The sequence below is a fragment of the Papio anubis genome, chromosome 14 (genome assembly GCF_008728515.1).
Source record: "Papio anubis isolate 15944 chromosome 14, Panubis1.0, whole genome shotgun sequence".
Classification (NCBI taxonomy): Eukaryota; Metazoa; Chordata; class Mammalia; order Primates; family Cercopithecidae; genus Papio; species Papio anubis.
Genome location: NC_044989.1, coordinates 5,947,985 through 5,964,546, shown reverse-complemented (window position 1 = coordinate 5,964,546; position 16,562 = coordinate 5,947,985).

The window sequence follows — 16,562 nt, the reverse complement described above, 5'->3', positions numbered from 1 at the left end:
TCTACAGTGCTTCTGATGGTAATTCTTCAGTTAAATAATTCATAGTAAATTATAGAAGCAATAGTATTATTGTTTCCTTTAACGTTATGAAGGAAGAAGAGATTTACATAAAAACAGTAAAAGGTCAAGGGAAAGGTTATCAGTTATTTTAATTGAAGAAAAATTACATGGTTCATTGAAAACACTGAAACAATAAAAAATAGATTAATTGTCAGCTACTACATTGATAAATATACTAATATCAAATAAATATGTAAACTCATTGCAATCATGCAGTTGGAAGCCATAAAGAAGAATAAATATTTTATTTTGGGGGTCACATGAATTGGGCAAAATCAGAAAAAATGAGAAATATTAGATCATTATTAGGCATATGAAGAAGAGAGATAGACTTTGTCTAAGATCTATGATCTAGGTTGATCATGCCAAAAGTAGTCACATTTCCGTGGCCCAGAGGTGAGGATCACATGTGATAACACATGAAAGTCCTGTGAATATGAGAGTGAAAGGGGGATACTACACAAATCAGAATTATTCACATTAATATAATTAAAACTTTAATTTAAGAATGTATTTTTATTTTTTCTTTCTTTTTTTAAATTATACTTTAAGTTCTAGGGTACATGTGCACAACGTGCAGGTTTGTTACATATATATACATGTGCCATGTTGTTTCTTGATTTTTAAATGATTAACTTGTCATTTACATTAGGTATATCTCCTAATGCTATCCCTCCCACCGACCCCCTCCACACAATAGGACCCCGTATGTGATGTTCCCCTTCCTGTGTCCAAGTGATCTCATTGTTCAGTTCCCACCTGTGAGTGAGAACATACGGTGTTTGGTTTTCTGTTCTTGTGATAGTTTGCTGAGAATGATGGTTTCCAGCTGCATCCATGTCCCTACAAAGGACATGAACTCATCCTTGTTGATGGCTGCATAGTATTCCATGGTGTATATGTGCCACATTTTCTTAATCCAGTCTGTCACTGATGGACATTTGGGTTGATTCCAAGTATTTGCTATTGTGAATAGTGCCACAATAAACATACATGTGCATGTGTCTTCATAGCAGCATGACTTATAATCCTTTGGATATATACCTAGTAATAGGATGGCTGGGTCAAATGGTATTTCTAGTTCTAGATCTTGAGGAATCGCCACACTGTTTTCCACAATGGTTGAGCTAGTTTACAATCCCACCAACAGTGTAAAAGTGTTCCTATTTCTCCACATCCTCTCCAGCACCTGTTGTTTCCTGATGTTTTAATGATTGTCAATCTAACTGGTGTGAGATGGTATCTCGTTCTGGTTTTGATTTGCATTTCTCTGATGGTGAGTGATGATGAGCATTTTTTCATTTGTCTGTTGGCTGTATGAATGTCTTCTTTTAAGAAGTGTCTGTTCATGTCCTTTGCCCAGTTTTTGTTGGGGTTGTTTGTTTTTTCTTGTAAATTTGATTGAGTTATTTGTAGGTTCTGGATATTAGCACTTTGTCAGATAAGTAGATTGCAAAATTTTTCTCCCATTCTGTGGGTTGCATGTTCACTCTGATGATAGTTTCTTTTGCTGTGCAGAAGCTCTTTAGTTTCATTAGATTCCATCGGTCAATTTTGGCTTTTGTTGCCATTGCTTTTGGTGTTTTAGACATGAAGTCCTTGCTCATGCCTATGTCCTGAATGGTATTACCTAGGTTTTCTTCTAGGGTTTTTATGGTTTTAGGTCTAACATTTACATCTCTAATCCATCTTGAATTAATTTTCCTATAAGGAGTAAGGAAAGGATCCAGTTTCAGCTTTCTACTTATGGCTAGCCAATTTTCCCAGCACCGTTTATTAAATAGGGAATCCTTTCCCCATTTTTTGTTTTTTTCAGGTTTGTCAAAGATCAGATGGCTGTATATGTGTGGTATTATTTCTGAGGGCTCTGTTCTGTTCCATTGGTCTATATATCTGTTTTGATACCAGTACTATGCTGTTTTGATTACTGTAGGCTTGTAGTATAGTTTGAAGTCAGATAGAGTGATGACTCCAGCTTTGTTCTTTTGGCTTAGGATTGTCTTGGCAATGCGGGGTCTTTTTGGGTTCCATATGAACTTTAAAGCATTTTTTTCCAATTCTGTGAAGGAAGTCATTGGTAGCTTAATGGGGATGGCATTGAATCTATAAATTACCTTGGGCAGTATGGCCATTTTCGCAGTATTGATTCTTCCTATCCATGAGCATGGTATGTTCTTCCATTTGTTTGTGTCCTCTTTTATTTCACTGAGCAGTGGTTTGTAGTTCTCCTTGAAGAGGTCCTTGACATCCTTGTAAGTTGGATTCCTAGGTATTTTATTCTCTTTGAAGCTATTGTGAATGGGATTTCATTCATGATTTGGCTCTCTTTCTGTTACTGGTGTATAAGAATGCTTGTGATTTTTGCACATTGGTTTTGTATCCTAAGACTTTGCTTAAGTTGCTTATCAGCTTAAGGAGATTTTGGGCTGAGACAATGGGGTTTTCTAAATATACAATCATGTCATCTGCAAACAGGGACAATTTGACTTCTTCTTTTCCTAATTGAATACCCTTTATTTCTTTCTCTTGCCTGATTGCCCTAGCCAGAACTTCCACCACTATGTTGAATAGGAGTAGTGAGAGAAGGCATCCCTGTCTTGTGCCAGTTTTCAAAGGGAATGTTTCCAGTTTTTGCCCATTCAGTATGATATTGGCTATGGGTTTGTCATAAATAGCTCTTATTTTTTTGAGAGACGTTCCATCAATACCGAATTTATTGAGAGTTTTTAACATGAAGAGCTGTTGAATTTTGTCGAAGGCCTTTTCTGCATCTATTGAGATAATCATGTGGTTTTTGTCTTTGGCTCTGTTTATATGCTGGATTACATTTATTGATTTGTGTATGTTGAACCAGCCTTGCATCCCAGGGATGAAGCCCACTTGATCATGGTGGATAAGCTTTTTGATGTGCTGCTGGATCCGGTTTGCCAGTGTTTTATTGAGGACTTTTGCATAGATGTTCATCAGGGATATTGGTCTAAAATTCTCTTTTTTTGTTGTGTCTCTGCCGGGCTTTGGTATCAGGATGATGTTGGCCTCATAAAATGAGTTAGGGAGGATTCCCTCTTTTTCTATTGTTTGGAATAGTTTCAGAAGGAATGGTACCAACTCCTCCTTGTACCTCTGGTAGAATTCAGCTGTGAATCCATCTGGTCCTGGACTTTTTTTGGTTGGCAGGTTATTAATTATTGCCTCAATTTCAGAGCCTGCTATTGGTCTATTCAGGGATTCAACTTCTTTCTGGTTTAGTCTTGGGAGAGTGTAAGTGTTTAAATTTTATTTTCATATATAAACAGAAACATATATCATGTCAGAACAACAGTTTTTCATCAATTTGATGTCTGATGAATTGAACACAACTATATGATCTAAAAAATATAATCTATTTTATCATGATGAACTATCAGTAGGGCAAATATTATACAGAGAAAAATTGACTCAAAACTCATTGAGGTCTCATTTTACTTTTGAAATCTGAGAAGATCACTGCTAAATGTGGATTTATTTTTTATTTTATATTGAAACTTTTTCCAAGTGAGTGATGTTCTCCACTGAGTAGCCTGAGAACTAGTAATAATGACAAGAATGACTGTTTAAGACAATATCTGACATTTCTTGTTATAGAGAAAAGAAGAAGGAAGGGAAGGAGGAAAAAATAAAGAGAAAAAAATGGAGGAGGAGACATAAAGAAGAATTGACTTAAATAAAGTTATCTTTGTAACTTTTGTATTTGTAGCTTTTATAAGATTAAATTATATAGTAAAAAAAAAAGATTTGACCTCTTTGAGTATTCTCAAAGGCCAAATTTCCCAGTGGTATCCCATTCCTGGGGAGTCAAGAAGGAAGAGTGAGAAGTCCAAGTATAGGAGCAACTCCTTGATGTCCTTCCACTTCATACAGCCCTTTACCATGGAGAAAGACATGTTGGAACAGATGTAACCTAGGTTGAAGGAAAAGCACAATCTCTGAACTTAGAAATATTTTCTACATTTTACTTCTTATCCTTTGCTGAAAAATAGTGTATTATTTTGTTGCTGTTTGTATAGTTATGGTTGTATGTAACCTAACTGGTGAGAATGTCTCCCTGATAGATGCTTATTGCTTCACGTCTGCTAAACTTAAAATAAGCCTATTAAGCCAAAAAAAAAAAAAAAACCCAAATTGGCAACATTGATCACACAAGGTAAGTTCTTAAGACTTAGTGTAGTTACTGGGACAACTGATTCAACACCATGTATAACCAGGTTCGCTATTGAGTGATGATACTATGAAATGCAGTAATATGAATAAAAGAAATGAATTAGAAGCCAGAGAGGTAAGCAGATACAACAATGGTATCTGGTAAACCACAGGTGACAGGTGCATTTATACTGATTCATTTTTTAAAAAGGAATGAACATACTAATACATTCATACAGAGTGATGAACAAGTAGAGTTTTAGAACTACTGAGATGGTACATGGAAGGTATTTTGAGGGTAGTGACATAGCAAATATTTATGCCCCTCTACGCATACCAGCAAGAAATGAACACAAAATTCAAGGGGATGTATAATTAGGGGGCTAGAGAATCTATCACATAAAGTTCGTATTAGATTAAGTTGTATGGCTGGGCTAATTGAATTTATTTGGAAAACACACAGAAAAACATTCTACAAACAAAAGACAAATATGTGGAAAGAGGAAGACTTTTTAGCCAAATATCTAATCAGTCATTAAACTCCACCAACGTATCACAGTGATTGCTATATGCCCAGATGATTCATACTTATTATACTAGTCTCCAATATGGCAGTGCCTTGGAATGGGAGATAAAATAAAGATAGAATAAAAATCTAATTTGTGGTAAAAGCAATTTTCCAAACAGCATTGCATGGTAGACTTATTTGCAAGAGACCAGCATTGTTGTTAAACATAGTAATGCCAGCTTCCCTTACTCAACACTTAATATGTTTGACAAAGGTTTGATCTTGTAGACATCTTCCCATGATGAGTATATTTTAGGAGGTTGATGCTGCAGAAATCCAGAGTGATCCATCTAAGCTCCTTTATGTTTCTGGCACAAATTCAATTCTGGGATTCCTAGTTTGGGCTTCACTTTTATTTTTTACACTAATCTTGGAGTTTGTAAAACATGATTTTATTAAATCCCTAAAATATATGTAAAATAATCAACTCTAACCTATAAATACACTAAAAATGAGTATTTGTAGAAGCTCAGATACATGAACAACTCTATGCTTTCTAAGGAAAGGAATAGACAGATACTATTATCCCTTTACCTGACGTTGAATTTAGTTTTAAATCTAGCTGGAAACTGGAAATATAGTCACACACACAAATGCTTATAATTAGAAAAAATAAACATCAAGTTTAATATTCTTAATTTAACATTAAAAGTGACGTGTAGCAGAAAAAGCACAGAGTTTAGCTCAGAAACCTCTAGACTTAGACCTTGTTTTAATGCCTGTAAACTCTATGACTTAGTTGAGCTCAGAGTGTCAGATTCTCCCATGAATAAATAGGGCTATTGTGAGGGTAAAACAAGACCATCAATGTGAAGTCTATTGAATAGTTCAGCATACATGAGTGACACTGCCCCACTGTTCTCATTCTTCCCTGGATTCTATATGGCCTCGTTATTGTTTAACATCCCAACTCACAGCCCCATTTGCACCCAAATAAGGGACAGATGCAGGAATTAGATAGTTGAAAGGATTTATTACCAATGAAGGCTAGGTGGGAAGATTTGGTTAACATATAACTATAAGGGCTTGCTGGCACTACCTGCTTACGCCCTTCCCCTGAGTTAAATTCAGATCTTCGAATTGTCCAATAGGTAAACTCAGTGGGAAGGTTTAGATCCACGGAGTAGACACCCAATATGGAGGAAGAATGTCTCCCATTATCTCAGAAGAAACTAGAGGAAGAGTCTAAGCTCTTCAATGCTTAAACCTGTTATAGAGTGATTCTCTCCAATTAAGAAAAGAGGACCCAAACCAGTCAGTCAACCAATTAAGATTAACTCAGTTCTTCTTTGCCGGGAACAATGAGTAAGGAGTGGGAAGAGGCTTAGAGGCTTCTGATAGATGGCCATCTGTCTAGGCAATAAATGGAACAAAAATTGAAGCATTCTTTCCATTAAGCAGGCCCCAATTTCTTTAATACATGCCATTTATTCTCCTTCTTCTCTTCTTTACTCATTTTTGCACCAACCTGAATTCTCTTCTACTTCCTACTTTTCTATTCATTCTGCACTTCTGTATCTAATTACAGCCCCCTCTCATTCATTCCCATGGTTCCAACTCAAATTCTATCTTTCTACCTATTTTTTGTTTCTTTCTTAGTAAAAAGTATTTATAATCCTTATTTCATCACAACTACTTGTGTGTAACAACAGCGATCAAAAGAGCTTACATTTATTGATGATTCACCCTGCGCCAGGGACTATACTAAGTACTGTACATGCACTAATTCATTTAGTCTCCACAATGCCTTGCGATTTAGTGGTGTACTTTTGGGTTCCTGTTGAGGTAACCAAGGCTTATAAATGTGAACTAAGCCCAGGGTCCTAAAGGTCTGACCCTGACTAGACGGTGTAAGCATGCAGTCATGGGCTTGGAGGATTGCCTTCTGATCCACTCCCTCCTTGGGAGTATGAGGTACATTGTTGTCCAGATGAACATGTCAGGACTGTGGTTAAACAGCTTGTGTTAAGCAAGAACACATGACAGAAGTAATGCAACTGGCAAAACAGTCTAAAAATTTTTAAAATTCATTTCACAAAGAAGTTGCACCATGAGGACTATGTCACATTTGCCACCAACACTATGTAATGAGTACCTCAAACAACTTCCTCCCTCTCCACTGGTGAGTAATTAATTCTGTTAATTTCATAGACCTAAATCACAGTCTCTATTTTGCTTAGTATTGCTTATTTTAAGAATTAGTCTTACATTCAGAATCATAATTAGTAAGTCAAGTGTTTATCAAAATATCAATATTGGTTACTCAAGTTTTTCTTAAATTATTTTATTTCTGCCAGGAATAATAATAATAATAAGCAAATTGAATCTGTCATGATCACAATTTACCTGTATGGTGCCAAATCTGATCTAGTTACAGTCAAAACAAGAAAAAAATAATGCAATAATTTGAATCACTGTTAAACAGTTCACACATGTGTTTGTTGTCAATCCACTGCACCAGAATTCTTTGAGAGTAAAGAAAGATAGAGAAAAGCAGGTATATGCTAATCATGCTAGGTGTCTTTCCACATACTTCGTTGCCCACGAGGGGAGACTAACGAAGGCATCTTTAATGACAGATTCTGGGCAGCTGCAAGATGTCTTTTCTATACACTAATTTATGCAGCTAAGAGATAAGTAAATTAATCTCCATGATCAATCTACCAGATAGCAAGAGTCAAACCCAAAACACCACTCCGTGGATGCAGGAAGGAAATCATCCTTATCACAGATTGCATGTTCTTTGCTTTTTGCTTTTAATGGATCCGGGTGCACCCATGACAGATTTTGGCAATGAGAGTTATTTCCAACCCCAGAAAACCTGCCGGTTGCTGCTGCTTACTTCTGCTCGTGCCTCTTGATGAGGGGCAACTGCTACGAGACAAATTACATTGTCTGTAATCTGGTCCCCTTCCCCTTAGTCATGATTCATTCTGACAAGGAAAGTTTAAAAGCAACAAGTAAAATATGATAAACAATATCCATCATTGCATAGGGGAGCCTGGCTAAAAGCTTTCTGTCGTTATCAATAATACTGTTTAGTTTTCAGCTCCCCTTGTATTGCATTAGTGGCAAATGTGAATTTCTGTAAGCAGCAAAGGTTCAGTTTGGGCTACCTGTGTGATCCTTGTTTCCAGTGAAACTGTGCCCAGTGCCCTTCTGATGGTCCTTAAAGCAGCCAGTGAGATCCAGTAAAGGTTAGACGTGGCATAAAACTGATGCGTGCAACCCAGAGTTCTCTCCTCAACTCTCACTTATTTCTGACTTGATTTACCTAATCAGCTCCTCGTTCTTTTTACTGAGAAGATGACCTGAGATTTCCTTGCATACCCTTGTGTGTGTGGTATTTTCTGGATTTTTCTAACATTGTCTTTTACCTTCAAATAATGTTCTGTCCTGCTATTCTAACTCTTGGGGTCCCAGATACCACAGAATGCAGTGTTCTACCCAAACCTATAGAAACTCACCTCTGACCCCAGAAATGCAATAAGATAACATCAGTTACAGCCACCCTTTGAAAGAATTTTGCAGTGCGTGAGGTTTACATGTGCAATACAGACCTTAAAAGTTCTTTGTTGAAGCATTCACAAAAATTGTATATACTAAGACATTATTGTCTACCCACCATGCGCTTGGATTGTCCATTTTTAATTTCTTTGTTGAGCAGAATTTCACATCTCATCCCCAATGAGCATTTCTATTTTTTATGGTTGAGTTTTGCCACATTTTTTTTCTACACATAAGCTGCTTTTCTTGCAAAGTAATTACCACATCATTTACTTAGTTCTTAGAATTAAAAAGTGAGGAAGTCACATCCAGAGAACTCAGCTCTGGAGTCTGAACTGGAATCCATTCCGCAATAATTATCAGAGATCATGATCATCTCAATAGCAGTTCTCCATAGTTGAAAGAACAGATTAAGAAAAAGAGTATTAGGAGTACTTTTTTCCTAGTTTCTTATTTTGTTCATGAGGCCGTTGAGGCTTAAGAATGGTGAAAGACTTATCTAACCTCCCAATATCACACAGCATATCAGGGTCAAATCTAAGTATTGAATTACTAAGTTCTGATTCCAGTGTAGGTCTTCTTATGATGTCATAAAACAAATCAAGATTTCAAAAAATAGTTATTTTTAATATCTCACCCACTTCTTATAAAACAGACAATACCTGTCCTACCCACTTCACCAATTTGCTGTGAAACTATAAGATAAAATAATATATGTGATAGTACTTTGTAAATGGTGTATCCTTATAGACATATTGTTATTATTAATGTGGTGGTTGCAGGAGTAGTCATAGTAGTAGCTGTTCTTGTTTTAGTAATATTAAAATCACCCTAGATTTTCAATATGACTTCATTATGTAAACTTTCATTGTTTATAAAATACTTATTTATTTTACCACTACAAAAAATGGAAAAGTATGATCATTTTCATTTCGTTAAAATCTGCTTGAAACCAATGTTTTTACATTAATCTATAGAAACACAATTTCTCTTTTTCCTGATAGAATCAATTGATAGATGCCCCAACTTTTCAATGTCTCCTGCATTTCTTGGTAATAGCTCCCTGGTCTCTCTACCATTTAGTTTTTGCTAACTAGCAAACCACCCCAAAACTCAATGACTAAAACAGCCCAGAAGTGTCATTTCCCACACTTCCATGGTCAATTGGGAAGTCGTTCTTATCTTTATCTCTGCAGGCAGCTAAAGATTGGGCTGCGCTGAATGGTTCAGCCTGGCGCTGCTCACACGGTTGGGGTTTGTAGGCTGCTTGGTCTGGACAATATCAACAGGAACACGCCAGTCCACGTGGCCTCTCATCGTCATCTTCATGAACTAGCCTGAGCTTCTTTCCAAGGTGCTCTCGGGGATTCAAATGCAGAAAAAAGGATACTTTTCAAGTGTCTGTATCACTGTTAAATGTTCTATTGGTCAAAGTGAATCATAGATCAAGCCCAGATTCAAGGGTAAAGGCATTCATATTGTCATGTTTGCAAACAGTCTATCACGTGTGTTCATATCTCTGATACCCAGAGGGCTGCTTGGAAGCAGCTGTTGAGTATTTTTCTTGTGATTATTCCTACACAGGGCAATGTGGGGCATGCAAAGAAACATCACATCTGGAGCCTGATCTTGTAAAGACAAAGTATGCATAAAACAATTAGAGACTGAAGAAAATAGAATAAAATGATGGCTACTCTGGAGCAGGTCAATATGCAATAGAAGAATTCCAGGAAGTTAAACTCAATGCGGGAACCCAGGGATGACTTTTTGTTAAATATTTATGTTTTATAAGATTTTCCCAATATTTTTTCATGGCTTTAGCCCACCTGGTTTATTTGTTAAAGAAAATGGTGTGTGTCTGCATGTACATGGTTATTTGTGTGTGTATAGGTGTTTCCTTCAGACACCGTCACTCTCCTCTCCAAAATGTCTACATTGCACTTAGTGTCAAGGCACTTCCATGTGCATTATCTCCCTTGATCCTTACAGTAGACATGAGGAAAGCATCGTTTCCGTTATGCAATGGAGAAATGGTCAGAGAGGAGACCCAGGGAGCCAGATGGGAGGCTTGCCAAAGAGTCTGAAAGGAAGGGGAATTTCACTCTTGTGAGGTAAGGACTACAGGCATAATGTCAGGAGAGGAAGTCAACGTAAAGTAAAGATCATGGTGATTAGTCATGCCTTTATTCAGCAAATAGGTATTGAGTGTCTACTGCCATCTCTAACAACACAGAACTTACGTTCTAGGTAGAAAGGAGACAATAAAAAACTTTAAAAAAAGGATATTTCTGGAAAAGAATAAGTATTATCAAGAAAATAAATCATGATGATATGATTAGATAAAGAATTACAAAGTAAGGGTGTATGTCCCAAAGTAGATAGCAGGTACAGTGATTTGCAAGCACAACACATTCACAAAAGCCAGCTTTGCAGCTATTCACTGTGTGACTTGAGTAAATATGCTTAACTTTGGCTTTGTTTCCTCATCTATAAAACAGAGATATTTGTAATCAGTCTAGTTTCTTCCCAGAACTTTTTAGGAATCAAAGAAATAATGCACGTAAATACAATTCATAGGGGTTATGTCAGAACCTAGTATCATTACTATTTGTGGTATTGGGGTGTGTGTGTGTGTGTGTGTGTGTTTCTTTTTTGTAGCAATCACAATGGAAGCAAAGTTAAATTCCAGTGTATCACAAAGGTCCAACTAAAAATAAGTTAAGACCAAAGCTCTGACGGGAAAGCATTCTGGCAAAGTGTAGGCTCTCAACAACAGTTAAACTGAATTCAGGGCATTGAGAATACGGAGCAAGATTATTCACGGCTGATGTAGGTAAAAAATAGGTGGCATCCTTCTCCAACCCTGCCTGGCCTTCCAGCCTTTCTGAAAACCTAGGAGTTGTGTTCCACAGAATGATACATGTTTTTGACAGGTGTGCCATGATTCATTTTTTTTTTTTTTTTTGGTCTCTGGTGTCCTAATATTGCCGGTCAGAAGGATTGGAACTTCAAGTTAATTTGGTGTTTTTCAACATGTCCTGCATAGGTATTGTTACACACATAACAGCCAAAGATACCCTTTGAAGTGATGAGGTACAAAAAATATCTAAGATAGGAGATTATATCTTTCTTTTACACTTGGTATCCCATTGATGCGGAAGCCCCAGGAATTTTTCCTAACTTGACAGAAAAGTAGGTTAACCACTGCCTCTTTTACCTGTAAGTCTTAGACTTCGGTGAAGTTCTTCTTTTTAAAACAGCAATGTGAACGGTGCTCAGTGTTCATAACAGCAAATATTTACTGTGCATCTAACCTATTATGTGCCATGCACACCAATCTTTTTTTAATAATTGTTACTGTATATATTGAAGGAATGCAATGTGATGTTATAAGATACATATATATATCGTAAAATGGTTACTATAATGGAACAAATAACATATCTATGGTCTCACATAGTTATCTATGTTCCCCTCTGTGGCAAGAGCAGCTATAATCTTTAACCTTTCTGAGACTGACCATTCGCAGAAGGAAAGCGTGGAAGGAAACACTAGCATTCTCCAGTTGAATGGAATGTATGAAATAGCCCATGAACAGTGCCGGCATCGGGTAAACGCAGCGGGGTTTGTCATTATGGTTTTGGTCATCGTTTTTGAGGCAGTCACCAGAGTTTCACACTCTCTGGAGGAGCATGAGAGAGGCTTTTGTAGTACTGAAGATAGCACAGCCCCTTTCCAGCCACCACACTTCCTGCCTCATGGGATTGGCCATATTTGGGAGTAATACTATACTAATGCCTCGAATGCTTCTTATCTGTTCCTGGATACTCACTCCCCTGCCCACAGCATGTCTCATTCCATGCTAACTTTCAGGCATAGGAATGGAGCCACATGTTTCTGATACTGTTAATAGTATAAGTGCCAAAAGAGTATCAGAGAAGTCAAATGCTGGGACTTATGTTTACATAACTTTAGATCATTACGATGATCCCAAGAAAATTTAAAGTTTATGTTATAGAGGGCTTGCAGCTATTAGAATACAGTTTATACCTAAAGCAAATATAAAAAACAGAACTCAGTGACTTGTTAAAATGTATGCTCTGAACTAAATCACTCCGTCGCACAGCACTTGTCCAAGGAAGCAAAAGCCCCTTAAAGACACAGGATCAGGGAGATAGAATCATCTCTCAGCTGTCTGGGGCACTGGCATCCCACTACTAGGGTGGTTGGGACTATAATTCTTAGACCACCTACTTGTAGTTTATTACACTCTATTTTAACTTTGGTTATTATTTGACTGTAATTCAGTTTCTTTCAACCCAACATGGGTACAAGATGCATGGTCACTGTCAATGACATCAAGACCTAATAGATTTGACAAAAAGCAGAGAGAATGACCTAAACCCAGTAGTTTTACAGTGCTGCGGACTACAGGAGGGCTCTTAGCACTCTGCGGTTGAAATGTGAGACATGTGTGTGAAACACACAATGAGTGTGTTTAGTTGTCGTCAGTGAGTCAGGAAAAGGCCCTTTGAGGAGGTGACACTGAGTCAGGCATTGGAGGAGGCATGTAACATTTGCAGATGTAGGAAAAGCAGAAAAGACAGGCAATTTTCACAGCGGGAGCAGCAAAACACAGAACCATGGGTGTAGAAGTTTACACTTATTTAGGAGAGAATAGTTTTCTGTGGCTGCAGCAGAGGTTTTTTGGAAGCTGGTAAGGGAAGGAGCTGTAAGATACAGGAAGGGAAGGTAGAACCTGCGCTGCAGATCAGAGTGAAAGACCTCAAGGCACTGTCAAGTTTGAATTCTAGCACGTAAGTGACAACAAGTGGGATGTTAGAGGATTCTTCACAATATCCACTTTATTCTGACATAAATTCTTATGAGAAAGGGTTGCTCTGATTTGCAGAATCTGCTCATGTATGCTGATCTAGATTGATCCACACGTTTCTGGGAATGTATTGAACAGCGTCCAGATAGTGGGTCTAATTAGGGCTGAGATCCGTGGGTGAAAAAATCCCTCAATGAATTATCATCCTTTCTAATACCATCTTGAGTTTATATAGCATTTGTTTCTCCCAAGTTGTTCAGAACACTTCACATATACCACTGCATTTTTCCGAATGTTTCCGAGACATAATTAGGTGCATGTATCACTGCGCTTATTTTATAAATACTGACATCTGACATATTGATTACAGAATCTGCTTCAGATAACATGGCACCACGACTGTTATCAAATGACACATTATCAGTCATTTTGCACACAAGTAATCATGTAAATAAAAACATTATAAGCAGTTCTCTGTAATTGATTTCATACATTGGATATTTTCTCAATTCTATAGTTTTAAAATAAATTACAACACAATATACAAATTTTCAGCACTACAGAAAAAGTATAAAAGAGAAAAAGAGATATTACACATCTCATTGCTAATATTTTGAGATCATTCTTTTTTTTTTGAGACACAGTCTTGCGCTATTGCCCAGGCTGGAGTGCAATGGCACGATCTCAGTTCACTGCAACCTCTGCTTCCCAGGTTCAAGCGATTTTCCCACCTCAGCCTCCTGAGTAGCTGGGATTACAGGCAACCACCATCATGCCTGGCTAATTTTTTGTATTTTTGTAGATACAGGGTTTCACCATGTTGGCCAGTGAACTCCTGACCTTAGATGATCCGCCTCAGCCTCCTAAAGTGCTGGGATTACAGGCATGAGCCACTGCGCCCGGCCGAGACCATTCTTTAATCACTGTTCCCTGCAGTGGTAGTACAGTTGTATTATTTCAGGACCCAATAAGGTGAAGTAAATATGGAATTAACTAGGTGCAAGTCAAGCAGGGACAAGATGCCTGTGAAGAAGCAGAAATGGTAGACCCTGACTAAATACATTGGGATTTAAGTTAGAACAACATCAGTCCCAGCTACTCGGAAGGCTGAGACAGGAGAATCACTTGAATCCAGAAGGCAGAGGTTGCAGTGAGCCAAGATCATGCCACTACACTCCGGCCTGGGCAAAACAGTGAGACTCTGTCTCAAAAAACGAAACAAAACATCAAGAACATTGTGTGGAAGAACAATTGCCATCTGTAGATAAATTTGGTCCAGTAGGTGAGTTTACAAGCCCTGCCCATGCCTGTTCATTCATCAAGCTATGAGATTAGATAAGCAAACAGACAGGTAGATAAACTGACATATGGAATAAAATAATTTCATAAAAACAGGATCGTGCTGTATTATTTTAATGAAAATTATTGAAATTAACTTCAAATGTAAGAGACATTCTTTAAAAAGCTAAAAACACTCTTTTATATTTTCTAAACATTTGTTTTCCTCCTAAAATATGTTAAATGTAATAAATTTGGTTAATTAAAACAATCAAAGAAAAAAAAACATATTAAGATGGCAGATAGGAGGCAGGATTAGCTTGCAGCTCTTACTGGGATGGACAGAGCAGCATGTGGAGACGCACCACGAACTTTCGCTGCAAGAACTACTGCAGGAATATACTTGAAAAGCTGAGAGAATCCACATACCCTTTGAGGGAACTGTATCACTGCTGCAGGCTCCCTGAGAGACTGAAAAACTGCGAGTCTGGTTGCTTTCTCAATGGGGTGGCTCATAGTCTGGGGCAAATTCTCAGGCCTGGCCACCAGTTTCCTGGAAATAGACTCAATGCTGTTGGGGTGGCACAGTGGGGGTGAGACTGACCTTTAAGACTGCAGGCTGCAAATGTGAGGTTAGGGTTGTGACTGCTGGCTTTCCTCTACTTCCCTGGCAACATTTATGACTCAGCAGAGGCAGCCGTAATCCCCCTGAGAACATAATTACGTTGGACTGGGAACCACATCACCATTCCCCCCCACAGCAGCCACAGCAAACCCCACACAAGGAGAGTCTGAGCTCAGACACCCTATTTCTGCCCCCACCTGGTGGTCTTTCTCTGCCTGCCCTGGTAGCCAAAGACAAAGGACAGAATCTCCTGGGAGCTCTATGGCCCTGCCCACCACCTGAGTAACCTGAATACTTAACCAGGTGTCCCTAGGGCAAGTTTTCATCCTCCCTATAGGACAGCACCTGATGTACTCTTGAAAGCACCACCTCCTGGCTGGAGGCCAACCAACACAAAGGCAGTGCACTGAACAAACAAAAACATAACCAATAACCCTCACAGAGTCCATCCTACTCCCCTACTACCTCCACCAGAGCAGGTGCTGGTATCCACGACTGCAAGACCTGAAGATGGATCACATCACAGGACTCTTTGCAAACACTCCACAGTACCAGCCTGGATCCCAGTAGCTCTGCTGGGTGGCTAGGAGCAAAAGCAATCGCTATAGTTCGGCTCTCAGGAAGCCCCATTCACAAGGGAAAGGGAAGAACACCACACCAAGGGAGCACCCTGTGGGACAAAAGAATCTGAGCAGCAGCCCTTGAATCCCAGATCTTTCCTCTGACATACTCTACCCAAATGAGAAGGAACCAGAAAAACAATTCTGGTAATATGATAAAACAAGGTTATTCAACACCACCAAAATATCATACCAGCTCACCAGCAATAGATCCAAATGAAGAAAAGATCTCTGAATTTCCAGAAAAAGAATTCAGAAGGTTGGTTATTAAGCTAATCAAGGTGGACCCAGAGAAAGGTGAAGTCCAGCTTGAAAAAATTAAAAAAACGTGATACAAGATATGAAAGAAAAATTCTTCAGTGGAATAGATAGCATAAATAAAAAGTAATCACATGTTAGATATGAGTTCTGAATTTCTTTTCAAAAAATCAATACGTCAGCATGTTCAATTATTTGCCTTCTGCTTTTAAACTTAACGTGCTCATAAAGCAACCTTTTTGATTACCTGCTCCACACTGACTCATTCTGATTACCTACTCCACCCTAACTCATTCCTATTACCTACTCCATCCTGACTCATTCCAATTACCTTCTCTGTCATAACCATTTTTCCCGCCAAACCACTCACCTCATCACTCCCTTTAAATTAGCCAAACAAAATTAGTTTAGCCTGTGCAGTCTCACCCCAGCCAATAAAAAAAGACACAGCAACAGAGGCCACTTTCATCAGGGATAAGAACCCCTTCCACTCCCTTGTCCAAGTATGCGCTCCATCCATAAGGGCACACCCTTCTATAAAAGCACCTTGTCTTGCTAAAAATTAAAGAAAAAAATTATATTCGAGTACTATTTCTTTTGCGGCACCAAAACTTTATTTATAACATCACAGTT